Source organism: Nuphar pumila, chromosome 3 (genome assembly GCF_984573655.1).
Source record: "Nuphar pumila chromosome 3, dmNupPumi1.hap1.1, whole genome shotgun sequence".
Taxonomy (NCBI): Eukaryota; Viridiplantae; Streptophyta; class Magnoliopsida; order Nymphaeales; family Nymphaeaceae; genus Nuphar; species Nuphar pumila.
The window spans coordinates 35,462,618-35,477,918 of record NC_143251.1 but is presented as its reverse complement, the minus strand read 5'-3'; the positions used below and the strand labels follow the sequence as shown (position 1 = coordinate 35,477,918).

At 36.1% G+C, this 15,301-nt stretch overlaps 1 protein-coding gene across 1 annotated transcript in view; it reads left to right on the top strand.

Moving 5' to 3' along the window:
* The window catches only part of LOC149842566 (putative 1-acylglycerol-3-phosphate O-acyltransferase), a 43,437-nt gene that overhangs the window by 18,510 nt on the left and 9,626 nt on the right, over positions 1–15,301 (top strand). The window lies entirely within an intron of this gene.

The following is a 15,301-nucleotide window of genomic DNA, read 5'->3' as shown; positions in this document are numbered from 1 at the left end:
AGGATCTTCAAGCAATACACCATCTTCGAATCTTAATTTAGCATTTATGACTTCTGAGGTCTCCACCTTTTTATCTGAAACTCTTGACTTAGCACATATGTCAGCAACTAATTTCATTTGAGAGAGAATATATCCTCTAGAGGAGTAGGCAACCTCAATTCCTAAGAAGTATCTCAAGAAACCCAAGTTTTGTCATTTCCTGTGATGATCATATCATCAACATATAGAAGAAGAATCACAATTGTAGTACCTCTTTTCTTGACAAAGAGAGCAGTGTCAGTATAGTAAGAGATAAATCTTAAATTAATCAAAACATTACTAAATTTATTATACCAAGCCTTAGGAGCTTGTTTAAGACCATACAAACTACATCCGAATGTACTAATTCAAAAGGCCATGTAGAAACAAAAGTTCTTTGAGGAAAGTGAATTGCTTTCATTTTTCCAAAAATGCAATCTTTATAAGATGTTTTTTTTCATTACATGTATTTTCCAAAAAAGGAAAGTGAGACATCTTCGAAAAGCTAGGATGCGCAAGTCTCTTATGCCAAGTATCAATACTTTTGACATGTACAAAATTACTTGGGTGGAAGAGACAAAAAATCCATAAAGTAAAGATCGTCTGTCCTATAGCCTTTCCCAATCAGTTCCTTGACTGGAGATCCTGCACGGTGCAATCTTTAGGTGAGAAAGAAATTTTGCAACCATGATCGAAAATTTGAGAGACGGAAAAAAGATTTAAATTTAATTTTGGAACCACCCTTATTTTTGGAACAAGAAATTTTTGAGAATTTTTGAAGTCAAGTGTTCCATTACTTTCTATTTTTAAAGAAGTTCCGTCGGTCATTGAAACATAAAATGAAGTAAGATTAGTGTAAACTTTGGAAAGAACATTCTTATGAGGTGTCATATGAAGGGAAACATTCGAATCAAGAATTGAAGTGCCTTCGATATTTGGTTAAGTGTGTCTTTAATATCTCCTTTATTTTTGCTTGATTCTTCTTTCTTCGGTGTGTTTTCTCCAATGAAAGCAATTTTATCTTTAAGAATTAGACATACTGGTCTAATGTGTCCCAGTTCATTACAATGATGACAAGTAACACCCTTCCTATATCCACTATTATAGTTGGACCCATTACCATAGTTATTTTGTTTTACAAAGTGGGGTGGCTTGTAGGTTTTTACATTGGAACCCGGCCTAGTAACGGCCAAAACTTCATCATTCTTATTGGTCATGCCAAGAAGAGTTTTTTCTTGACATACCTCGACAATAGCATCTTCAAGAGGCGTGGCTTTGGTTCTATGAAGAAGAGAAGACCTCACTTGTTCAAATTTCGGTCTTAGACCATTAAGGAATTGAAAAAAGTGTTCCTTCTCAATTTGCCCTTTTCTAATTTCAATATTTTTGGGAGTCACCCATTTAGGCTCAAAAAGTGCTAATTCATATCAAAGAGGGGATAAAATGGTAAAATAATCTTGAACACTTGACAAAGATATTGTCTAGCAAGATCCTTTTGGGTATACATACCCTTAAGAAATAACCAAGCTTCATTGGCTCTTCTAAATTTAGCAATGTTGGCACATATTTTTATGTTAACATTGTTCATAAACCATGCCAAAATTTTGACATGGTTACTTTCCCAATCCTCTACCTTTATTTGATATTCATTTATGACTTTAAGACTATCATCCCCAACGAAAGCTTTGTCAACACCTCCTTCAACCTTGGTGAGCTTTAACGATAGTTTAAGAGAGATTCTCATTACAAAGCCCCAAAGTTTTTTCCTTCTAAGATGATTTTCCATGGCCGACGCTCACATCAAGTAGTTGGATCCATTAAGTTTGAAGGAGAGCTCTACTTTTGATTCATGCTCTGATGAAAAGATAAAGATAAAGATGAAGAAAGTGATAACACCTTTGTCACGATCTTCAATCACCACAGGAAATACTTCTAAGATTAAGAGAACCCAACCTGACTCTGATACCATGTAATGAAGTATGCGGAATTACAAATAACAAAGTGCAAAGCACGTACAAGTCCAATAATGGACAATTACAAAGAAGATAGAGGGAAAATGCCAATGGCTAACAAAAAGTGAATATTATTGAATAGTGAAGGGCAAATGAATGCTTAACATATGGGGATTACTCCCCTATTTATACACAAAAGGAGAGGGTGAGACCATTGGGAGTTCCCCTTCATAAAGTTGTTGGAGAGCTCCCAACAGTCATATTTATGACCGTTGGGACCCCAACGACTCTATGGAGTGGGGGGGCCCAACGTAAATAAAAGACAAAAAATAAAAGAAAAAGAAAAAGAAAAAGAAAAAATAAGAAAAAAAATAAAATAGTTATTTCTAATAAACAACTCTTATTTCATGTAAAAAGACAAAAATGCCCTATCGGACAATCTATTATAATACATGTTTATATATATATATATATATATATATATATATATATATATATATATAACAAAACTTACCTACTCGAAAGAGTGACCCCATTTTGTGAGGATACAGGCTGAGTTGTCATAGGCGTTAGGCGGAGCCTAAGCGGTGAGCCCCTAAAAAGGCCTAGGCAGTACCCCAAATAAAAAATAAATAAAAAAACATAATAAAAACATGTGTACAATATAAAATCAATCAACAATAAGCAATAGACAAATAATATGTCGTTGAACATTGTAAAACAATTATATTACATAACCATAACCTGCTCAAATAAATTAACAATTGAATAAACAAACAATACAACTAACAATTTGAAAGAACAATACAAAAAAAATAAAACCATGTATACAAAAAAAATAACAATAGACATAATACATGCAATAGACAAATAATGCATTCTTCTTCTTCTTCTCAACAATAGACATAATACAAGCAATAGACAGATAACATGTCTTCTCCTTCTTCTTCTTATTCTCGAAAAAGAAAACAAATGACATGTCTTCTTAAAAAAAACAGCTTAAAAAAACGTCTAGGCTCTAAAAAAAGCCTAGACATCGCCTAGGCTAATATAGGGCTCCACCGCCCAAACCTGGTCATCGAGGTGGTGGGGCTGCCCCTAGGTCGCCTAGGCGACACCTTTAACTAAGGATACATGTGATGAATGAACGACGATGCGATGGTGCGATTTGGTGGCGAGGTCGGGGACCATATTTTTATCTTTTTGCCGATCTTAGGATTTTTGTATCTCAATTAGATTGCGATGTTTTGTGACTCTTATGTATGGACATGGTCCAATGATTTTTGATACATTTAATCTATGATGGAATAATATTGCATCTTTACTTCAATTCATGTGGAGTCAGATTCCCGATGGAATCGTTTAGTGTGCTGACTTGGATCAAAATCTAAATCGAAATTAGACCCAGTTCGGTTTAGAGTTATTAGTTTCTGTAACCCGCTCAGGGTTGTCCAATTCGAAAACCAAAACTATTTTCGTTGTGCATCGATCCTCTCATTCGAGTTGGATTGTATTTAAAAAAAATTGGTTGCAAATTTTCACTTATTTCAAATTGGAAAATCTGGGGTGTTACACCAACGTTTGGGGTCATGTGAAATATTGCACCGGAATTAAGAAGCTAAAGAAACTTACCGGGGTTGTAGAAGGATGAGACCATGGCTCTTGTTGTAAAACATCGCTTTAAAATCATAAAAACACTGCTCTAAATCATTCATTTGGCTGCTCCCTTTGGACAGGGTGCAGACGCAATGTAACCTTTGTTTCAAGGCAAAAGAGACCTCTTATCATCTGTTTTGGTCTTGTCCGTTCTCTAAAGTTATCTTCACTGCTACATGGAGTTCGCCGTAGATCTCAGTGCATGAGTCCACCTGGGTATGTGATCTCATTCACCTCTACGTTAGATATTTTATATGGCCTTGCATAACTTTTGATGAAATCCATGGATATTCAAATATAACCATGATTATGTTCATGAATTGTTATGTTATTGCATGCAACTATGACTTATGCAAAATCTTATCATTGTTTTACTAGTTTTGGTTGCATGATGAACTCATCTAGAAACTTATAGAACATGTATCAATTTGTAATGCAGGAGTGGAGCAGAAGACCTAGGTCCATAAGGATCCATCTGGATCTGATTCATAGTTTAAAATTTTATCATTTGAATATTTTGTATTTAGATCATTTTTGCATTTTAGATTTGGATTCTTTTAGTTCGTTTGAGATATTTGAATCCTTTCCTATAATGAAATGGAACAAATATAAAGAGATGTCACTTATGGACTTGCAAGAACCCAATCAATAAAGAAAAACACTTGATTGATCAAGTCACACCACCACACAAGGGTCAAAAATAATCTTATATTCCCTAGAAATGCTCTCTTCAAGAGTGGAAAATACATGGGCCTTAGAGGCCTTTATATAATACAAGGAGTCACATGGGAGCAACCCAACTAGCTCTTGGGAGTATTTCCAACAGCTAATTGGAGCTACCCCATTACCTTTATCAAAAAATAAAAGGTACAAAACAAAAAAATAAAATAAAATACAGTCAGCCCTTATTGGGCTGATGCCTATTACAACTGAAATGATCGGTATTCCAATTTATATATATATATATATATATATATATATATATATATATATATATATATATATATATATATATATCTTAACACCCCCTCAAACTCATGGTGTAACAACCGAGAGTTTGCCAAGAAGGAAGTGAAATCTAGGTGACAAGAGTGCTTTAGTGAAGAAATCTGTTAGTTGATACTCAGATGGAACGCATAGTCTATCTCATATTCTTGACTGTATCCTTTGGCTACTAACCTAGCTTTATATCTTTCTAATGTCCCATCCTATTTAGTTTTTATCTTGTAGACCCATCTACATTGTATAGTTTTTCTTTAGGTAATATTTGAATTTCTCAAGTTTTTGCCTTTTTTAAAGACTCTAATTCATCATTCATCGCCTTAATCCATTCTTGATGATTTTTAGTATCATGGTAGGATGTTGGTTCTATATATGAGTGTATAGCCATTAGACACGATCTATACTTAGGTTCAAAAGAATCATAAGATACAAATCTACTAGATGCTTTTGAAATTCTCATGATTTTTCTAATACTAGAAGAATCTACATCTTGATTTTGGGAATATCTTTCTAAAGTACATGGTGGATGGTCTTCGGTACGTCAAGTATAGGTTTGAATTTCATTATGAGATAGGTTTATATCATCAAGACCCTCATTCACATTCCCATGTGCATCATGAGTGTTCTCGTTGTCACTCTCATGCACATCATGAATGTTTTCACATCTTTTATGTTCATTGACAAGGTAAAAAAGAAATGAATAATCACAATTTTCTTGGATTTTCTCTTTGCCAAACCCATTTTCATTTTTAAGAAATGTAACATTTCTTGAAACATATAATTTGTTCTTTTTATTGTCATAACATCTGTATCCCTTTTGATTTTTGGCATAGCCTAAAAAAACACAAGAAATTGCTTTTGGGAAAGTTTGTCATTTTTATTGGTAAGGACAAAACATTTACTACCAAAGACTCAACCTTTTATAATCGAGAGATAAAACAAAACTTTACATCCATGATCCTTAATTTGAGAAACAGATAAAAGATTTAAATTCAATTTTGGTACTACTCTAATATTTGGTATAAAGAAGATTTGTTGTTTTTGAAAAACCCCAAAACTTTTAATTTTTAAGGAAGTTCCATCGGCGGTTGAAACATAAGAGTTATTTGGGTTAGTATGACATTCGGATAATATAGACTCATTTGGAGTCATATGAAAAGAGGCACCGGAGTCAAGAATCCAAGAAGTCTTATCAGGGTCACCACTTGTGGATACGGCCGCCCCCGAGAAAGAAGAAGCTTGATTTTTAAACATTGGTTGTAGTGCCTCCATTAGTTGCATCAAAGACAATGAGCCGATGCATTTGAAGTCATCTACATCATTTTTTTCAAAGGATGGTCCCACCGAAGCAACCCTTTTATCATCTCTTTGATCTTCTTTCCTTCTTTTGGGGCAAAATGACTTGATGTGTCTCGGTTCATAGCAATGGTAACATATGATTTTGCTACCCTTCTTGTATTCATGATCACTTCTTTTATCGCTTTGACTTTTTTCATAGTCATTGGAATTTCTTCCATTCTCATTTTTTACAGAGTGAGGATGTTTATAACTCCTAGTGTGGTTTCCGAGCTTTGACATAGCAAACACGGATTCTTCATCCTTTGAGGTGGATGATTTTTTCAACCTATTTTCTTCCATAGTTAACTCTTCAAGAGTTTCAACTATGGTAGGTACACCTCCTCCATGAAGGAGGGCCCAACTTGGTTCCTTCAAATTCGGGTCTAAGCCCATTAACAATTTGGTAGAAATGCTCCATTCTAATTTGTTTTCCACGGAGTTCTACATCTTGGGGACAATGTCATTTTGGCTCTAGAAGAGTCAATTTATCCCAAAGAAGAGAAAGTGCATTGTAATATTCCTTAATGCTCATCTCTCCTTGAGTCATAGTTTTCACTTTGTTTTGCACATTGCATATGTGAGCAATATCCTTGAGGCTATATATATCTTTAAGATATTTTCATGCATCACTAGAGAAATCAAATTTCGCTAAGCTAGAGCACTTGTGTCTACACTATTGATGAGCCATCCAATTATCTTGGAATGACCCATCCTCCACTCTTTTCATTTCTTTTCATAATCGAAGACGGCCTTAGACATCTCTTCTCCTTGAAGAGCTGCTTCCTTTTCATTCTCAATTTTGGTAAGAATGAGTTTAGGCTCTCTTTCGGTACCATCAACCAAACCCCATAGACCCTTTTTTCATATTTTGTGCTTTACTATGGATGCCTACATCACATGGTTCGTATAATTGAGTTGCACGGGAATGGAGACGATCACTTCTCTTTCATTCTCCATGTTTTACAATAAGGAGAGAGAGAGAGAGAGATAACACAAGATTCGTTGAGAAACTCTTCGATAGTGCGCTTCCCAATGCAACGACCCACAAACCGATGCTCTACCAAGCTCATGATCCTCCTCTTGATATTATCCGAATGAATAATACCTCAAGATCACCAAAGCTTTGATACCATGTAATAAAATGGAATAAATATAAAAGGACGTCACTTATGGACTTGCAAGAACAAAATCAATCAAGAAAAACACTTGATTGATCAAGTCACCACCCACACAAGGGTAAAAAATAATCTTATATTGCTTAGAAATGCTTTCTTCAAGAGTGAAAAATACATGGGCCTTAGAGACCTTTATATAATACAAGGAGTCACATGGGAGCAACCCAACAAGTTGTTGGGCTGCTCCCATTTGTCACATTTGTGACCGTTGGTAGCAGCTTCAGCAGCTAGTTGGAGCTGCCCCATTACCGTTATCAAAAAGTAAAAGGTACAAAACAAAAAAATAAAATAAAGTACATAGTCGGCCCCTAATGGATTGACACCTATTACAACTGAAATGACTGGAATACCCTTGATGGGTATTCCGGTTTACATATGTATATATATTAATATATATATACATATAAGTATATATATCTTAACAAGATCCGACGTAAGGTAGGGTTTCCTGTTTTGCTATAAATAATTGTTATGGGGTTCCTAAGAGGGAGAGTTGGATGATTAAACTTTTTTTTTTGAATTGTCACATTTGTGACTGTTGGTTGCAGCTCCAACAGCTAGTTGGTAGCAACTCCAACAGCTAGCCGGAGCTGCCCCATTACTATTATTAAAAAGTAAAAGGTACAAAACAAAAAAATAAAATAAAGTATAGAGTCAGTCCCTAATGGGCTGACGCCTATTACAACTGAAATGACTAGAATACCCCTGACGGGTATTCCAGTTTTTATATATATATAAGTATATATATCTTAACAAGATTCGATGTAGGGTAGAGTTTCCTGTTTTGCTATAAATAATTGTTATGAGGTTCCTAGGAGGGAGAGTTGGATGATTAAACTTGTTTTTTTTTTTTTGAATTTTATATAATTTTCTCGTATTTTTCTATTTTCTTTTGATTCTCATGCATGAGTAGTGTAATGTAGAGTTTTCTCGTGAATTAATGATTCAATTTTCATCAAAGTGGTATCAGAGCAATGGATCATTACTTTGTTCGAAAGCGGATCCTGATGGATTCAAAATGCGCAAGACGTTCAACCTGAGGAGCGACATTGGATACATGTCAGAAACATAGCGTTCACGTGCGAGGTACAATCATTCTACACATGAAGTGATTTATAGCTTCCTGATCTATTTCTCAAACTGACGATATGCACCATCGTTGGTCGGCCAATCTTCCTGCAACACCTAATATCCCACCAATCTTCTTGGCTTCCAAAACTTGCACCGACACCCCTATTTGGGCCCTACCTATGTTTTTGACCTATACCCTAGCCTACCACCAACCGGTTGCATCCAACTTCATTTCTCATATTCTTCTTGCTCTTTTCCTTCCCCACCTCCACCACCTTCCCCTTCTTCTTATCCCCCATCATCACCAATACCATCATCTTCCTTACTCTACTACAACCCACCACAACTACCGCCACCACCATCACCATATCCCTTTTCTCCCACTCCTTCGGCAGCCAAAGAAGTGTCTTCGGTGGGCCTAAGAGGCTTTGGGATCAAATGGCTAAGTTAGAGCCAATATGGAAAACCCCAAATGATGCTCTTCAAAGAAAGAATCAAATACTTGAGGAGCAACTATTCCAATTTATAAGAATCAGACCCAAATTTGAACAAGTTTGGGTTAATATTATCCATACAAAAAAATCTCTTCTCTTGCATGAAGTGTTGGCCGAGGTGTGTACGAAGGAGACAAGGTTGAGATCCTTGTCTGAATCCAAAGAATCTAAGGACAATGTGTTAGATGTATCTACACCTGGTGCCAACACCAATGTATACAAACCACCATACTTTTTCAATTCTTACTACAGGAAACTTCACAATGATGACGCCAAAAAGATCATGTCACAATTATAGAGAACCGGGGCATATTAAGCTTTATTGTCCTAAGTTCAAAGGAAGAGGAAAAAAAAAGGTGGCATACCTGAGAACTTCTCAAGATGACAAGAATGGAACTGATGGAGACTCCAAATCCATTGGAACCATGACTTTGTCTCAACTCATGGAGGCCCTACAACCACTCTTAAAAAACTCCATTTCTTAATGATAGACGCTTAACTATAGGTTTCTGTCTTTGTAGGTGATTCATTAGTGTCCTGAAAATGTAAAAAGCAATAGAAGGTGTCATTATCGTCAACCGAAGCTGAGTACCGAGCCATGGCCACTTCAACATCTGAAATTATGTGGTTGAGAAGATTATTGGAAGACATGGGGGTGCATGTGAAATCTCCTTCAAGGTTATGTTGTGATAATAAAAGCGTCATCTACATAGCTGGCAATCATACATTTTATGAACGCACCAAACATATTGAAATTGATTGTCACTATGTTCGTGAAGAGCACCTGAAGAAGACCATTATCCTGCCATATGTAGCATTAGAATTTTTGTTGGCCGACTTCTTTATGAAAGCTCTTCTTCCCTGTTTCACTTTTTGCTTGGCAAACTTTCAGTGATTACATCGTAAGTTTGAGGAGTGTTAAAGTGTATGTATATATATACTTATAGTTATGTATATGTACATATATATACATATATTAATATGTATATATATGTTTTTATTGATGTAATAGGTTATTCCCATTAGGGATATTTATCTTTTCACTTTGTGTAATTAGTTGTATTTATTAGGGGCACTTTAGGGCTTTTTATTTTTCTGTAATTTTACCCTTTTTATCAAGGGCATTATAGACTTTATAATGCCCTTGAAATAGAGCTGGGAGTTCTCTCAATGACTATATTTCTAGCCATTGGGGGTGCTCCCAATGGCTCTTGTTTGCTTTTGTGTATAAATAGGGGATGAATCCCCTCTTGTTTGTATGCTTGTCTTAAGCACCTATTGGAATACAAATCCTATATTTTTTATGTTCCTTGTCTTGCCCATTAGTGGCCTTGTGTTTGTGTTTGTATCTTAACCCATAAGTGGTCCTTGCTCATACTTGTGTGATTTGTAAGCCCATAAGAGCCATTTCTTTGTGTATTTTGTATTTCATTACACAAAGATTCACACTAATGCAATCCAACAAGTCATGATAAAGAAAACAACACTGATTCACAAAAACATACAAAATTTGTATGAAAATCATCCCAACAATACTTATCTCATGCATATTACCAATGTACTCTTATTCTTACTGTAATGAAATACAAGAAATGCCTCTTAGGGGCTTGCAAAATACACAAGTCGGAACACCACTGAGGACCACTTATGGGTGACGATACAAACACAAGCACAATGCCACTAATGGGTAACACTAGAGCGTAAAAAATATGTATTTGTATTCCAAAGAAAGCTTGAAACATGCATGCAACAATAAGGGGATTACTCCCCTTTATATAAAGAAGAGAGGCCATATAGAGCCCTTGGGAACCACCCCAACAACTATAAATATAGCTGTTGGGGAGGTCCCAACAACTCTAATGGCTAAGGACCACCATTATGTCCTTAGCTAGAAATAAAAAGACAGACAGAAAAAAGAAAAAGAAAAAAAGTAAAGTAAAAATATTTAAGTGCCCTTAATGGGCACAACCTATTACACAAAGTGAAATGACAACAATACCCATAATGGGTATTATATATGCATATACAACCATATTATACACCTATATTATGTATAATTTAACACTTGCAAACTTAGAAGGGTATAACCAAGAATGAAGCAAGCTACTGAAACCCGATGAAGCCAAAGAGATCAACCATCGTTACCGTCTATGAGGAACTACACAAAGATTCCTCAAATTTCATCCAAATACTAAAATATCACCATTAAATTGCTTCCATTACTTCTTATTACTCTTTTCGTTCACTTTTTCTATCTCAACATTCCTTCCCTAGGGTTGGGCTGCTCTACCTATATCTTTCTCTAAAGGCTCGAAGTCTTGCACGATTCATCATCCGGATCAACCTGGTCAAATCTTCTGGACGAGTGCTTACACTCAGCCTTTCATTTGACTCCTGCCACCTATGGAGGTTTCGATTTTCCAGTTTGAGTCCCAAGAGGCTTCTTGCCATAGTTATGAGACCCTGGGATCATTTGATTAATTAGTGATCCCTGGGCTCGCACATAATTAACATCTAATTCCCCTGCATCTTAGGTCAGTAACAATATCACTGCATAAACAACTGAGATGGAGTAAATCTCAAGCATAAAAAAAATTTAGGAACTACTGATATGACCAGATTTCTCAAAACAGCCACAAGAAATCACATAGAAAAAAATGCTTGAAAAATCACCCAAAATTCCAAATCTGAGTTGATGATTGAAATTCTTGATTTTGAATACACATAAAATCAAGAACTATTGATCTTAGGAGGGAACTTCTGGGGTTTGGCCAAACCCCTACGGGTGCATTAATGATAATCAACAAAGTACAGGGCATATCCGAGGTGCTCCTAAATCACCCGATTACAAAGTTCCCAAGAATGAGAATTTGTGACTTGGTTCCAAACAATGGAACCCTCTTGGATTTCCTTCTAGTTACAATAGAGTAAGACGAACACACACACCGGGAAGGAATTCGGAATACAACTTGGGAATTCAAAAGAATCCCTAAAGTGGATGAAGACGGCAGTGATGGATGAAGACGGCAGTGATGGACTGAATCCCCTTCTGATCAAATTAAGACATTCAAGGATGTCATGGAGGGGATCAAGTGGTCATGCGCACTAGGAGGACGGCCAAAAGTGAGTGTGCATCAGCTTTTTCAGAATCTTGCTCCAACTCCAAATCTAGTCTGGTCTTGGATGTGTTCGGCGTCAAAACTGAAGTCACAAGCATCATAGGAGGCTGACTAGCGGCGACTAGAGGCAGCAAGACAAGAAGGCACGACAGGACGCAAGGACACCATGCCACAGGGCTACTGTGAGGGGTGCTAGGGGGGAGAGCTGGCCAAGGACCTATGCACAGCCAGAAAGGCTGCAAAAGGAGACCGAACACCTCATGTTCTGGGAAGGGGCACCAAGAAGCAGGTGCCAAAGAAGAAGTCAGACTCTATAAAACCAAGCCCAAAGGTTGAGGGAAAGGAGACATCCCCCCATAAACGTAGAGATGGGTATGAAACCCATCCGGTTGGATTGAGCAAGGGAGAGCAACCAGAGTTAAGAGGGACTAAAACAAGCAAAATCGAAACAAGGCTATAAAACTCAATAAACATAAGGACTAAGGAAAAGAAAACCGAAGAACTCGGGAACCGACAAGGTGAAGCAGTGAAAACAGACAAAGGACTAGAATAAACAAAGAAACAAGAAGCAAGGAAACAAAGCAAAACAAAAACAAATGACTAGGGACAACCAAATGGCAACCCAAGAACTATTGATTTGATACCTCAAAATCCCAAAATCTGAAAGTCGAACTATAGATGCTGACGTCAATGCCTCCTTGTACAAGCTCCTATGCAGTCCAGAATGAAGTATTCTCCAGCCTCAAAATCCTCCTTCAATCTTGTTCTCTACACTCCAATATGGCTTTGATACCATATTAGAATCAAGATGAGAGCCCACACATGAAGAGAGGATGCAATATGAAAAATTTATTAACAAGAAATTAGCGATCATTACAACATAAAGAGGGCACGTTTGATGCTGCGTGATGGGTGTGATTTGGGATGGTGCGGCCGAAAATCACGCCCGTCAAAACAAACTAGGGTGTCCGCCGCTTCTCAAGAACGGGTTTTCACTGTTCCACCCCCTACTACGAAAAGAACAAGATAGGGGGGGGGGACGCTCTTTAAACAAAAAAAATGGGCAGGGGTCTCCTCGACCCTCTCATTCTCCCTCCCCCCCTCTCTCTCTCCCCTTTTCTTCTTTTTTCCCCTTCTTCGTTTCTCTCTCTCTCCTGTGCAGCGGTCGCCAGCAAGGCCAGCGATGAACTCTCCTTCTCTCTCCCCTTTTCTTCTTTCTTCCCCTTCTCCATTCCTCTCTCTGTCTCTCCCCCTTCTTCTTTGTTCTTCTTCTTCTTCATTTTCTTCTTCGTCTTCTTCTTCTTCTTCTTCTTAGGGCTTTGATTTTTCTTTGATTTTCTTTGATTTTTTTTGATCTACTTTGATCAGGGCTTTGATTTTTCTTTGATTAGGGCTTTTGATTTTCTTTGATGAGGTTTTTTTTCTTTTGATTTTCACTGATTAGTTTTTTTTATTGTCATTGGTTAGGGTTTTTTCTTTGATTAGGGATTTGATTTTTTTGTTGATCTTCTCAGTTTTTTTTTAAATAATTAGGTTTTTTTCTTTGATTTTCATTGATTAAGGTTTTTTTCCTTTGATTTTCATTGATTAAGGTTTTTTTCCTTTGATTTTTATTGATTAGGGTTTTTTATTGTCATTGATTAGGGTTTTTTTCTTTGGTTTATTTATAATTTATTTTCTTGTATTTTATGGTTTTATGATTTATTTATGGTTTTTTCATTTGTATATAAAAAATATGAATTCTTATTTTTCTCAAATTACTCATAATATAAACATTTTTTTTGTACTTGGATTCAATTTGAGATCCATATTTGGGGCTAAAATCCGTAACTTTTTGATAAACTTTCATAATTAGATCCAATATAGCACCAATTAAAGCATTTATATATTGATAAACTATCAATTCTTATTTTTTCTCAAATTATCCAAATTTTAAATATTTTTTAGTTTTTAGATCCAATCCGAGATTCATATCCGAAGTTAAAATCCATAATAAACATGTTAAAACACTCATATAGTTTGGCGGATCAAGTCGTACGATCCAAAATGAAGTTATCCGACCCATTATCCATGTGTTCAAGCTATCCACAAAGCATAAAAACCAAACGCTGGACACAAGGAACACAATTTCTTGTTCAGTCGAAATAAACATTAGACTTGGTTAAGTTGTTATAAAACAGACAAAATATGTGTTCTGTCCGTTTTGTTTGTTCATTCCATCCAATCTTGGACAAGGCATCAAACAAGCCCTAAAAGAAAAAAACTATTGACTTTCTACTTACCTGGCTAAGTATAAAATGCCTTTCTAAATAATCATATATACAAGACTAAAAGGGTAGCTTCGATATTTGTAATACATATGTTACATCATTGTCATGAATTGCACTATTCAACAACCAGAAAACACACACACACACACACACACACACACACACACACACACACACACACACACACACATATATATATATATATATATATATGTGTGTGTGTGTGTGTGTGTGTGTGTGTGTATATTTATCTTTCAGCCTTTAACAGAAAAATTCATCACAAAGTAATAGATATCATACATATATAAAAAAACATAGTCAATTAAACTTAACTATGCATGCTTCCAATCTTTCATATAAAAAATCACAAAAACATGCACATATATATAATTATATATACATAAAATAATAGAATATATATATATATATATGTGGGTTAATCTAACATTAAACTAGTTGTGTTTAACATTAGATGGATTCAACCTTATGAAAATGACTAAAATACCTCTAAAAAATGGTTCTTTTGAAAATGCATGGCTACCTTTTTCGGCATTACAAGTCATTTGAACCTGAAGGGAATTGAAAAGTCGAACACCTTTTCTAAAAAAGTAACTTTATGAATTCATCAAATTTACCTTTTGGACTTCAAAAAGTAACCATACATTTTAAAAAATGTCACTATTTTAAGAATATTTTAGTCATTTTAATATGGTTGAATTCATCTAATGTTAAATACAACTAGTTTAATGTTAGATTAATCATATATATATATATTACTCAACCTAGGAAAAAGGATAAGAGAAGAAAGAGGAGAGGAAGAAGGAGGAGAAGAGAAGAAGAAGAGGCGGAGGAAGAATAAGGAGAAGAGAAGAAAAACAAGGGGAGGAAGAAAGAGGAGAGGGAAGAAGAACGGGGGAAGGAAGAACGAGGGGAGGAAGGAGAAGGGGAAGAGAAGAAGAGGGAGGAGGGGAGGAAGAGTGGGAAGGAAGAAGAAGAAGAGAGAGAGAGAGATGCCTTGTCTTCGGTGATTTGCACCTTTTTCTTCTGGCAAGGGTGATGGGATCGAGAGAGAGAGAGAGAGGGGGAGAGAGAGAGGGGGGGGGGAGGCAGAATAATGGGGGGTTTAGGGTTTTTAAACCCCCCCTTTCTTGTAGCACACATTAATAAAATGACTAAACTGCCTTCACACCTTGGTGAGGGCAGCTT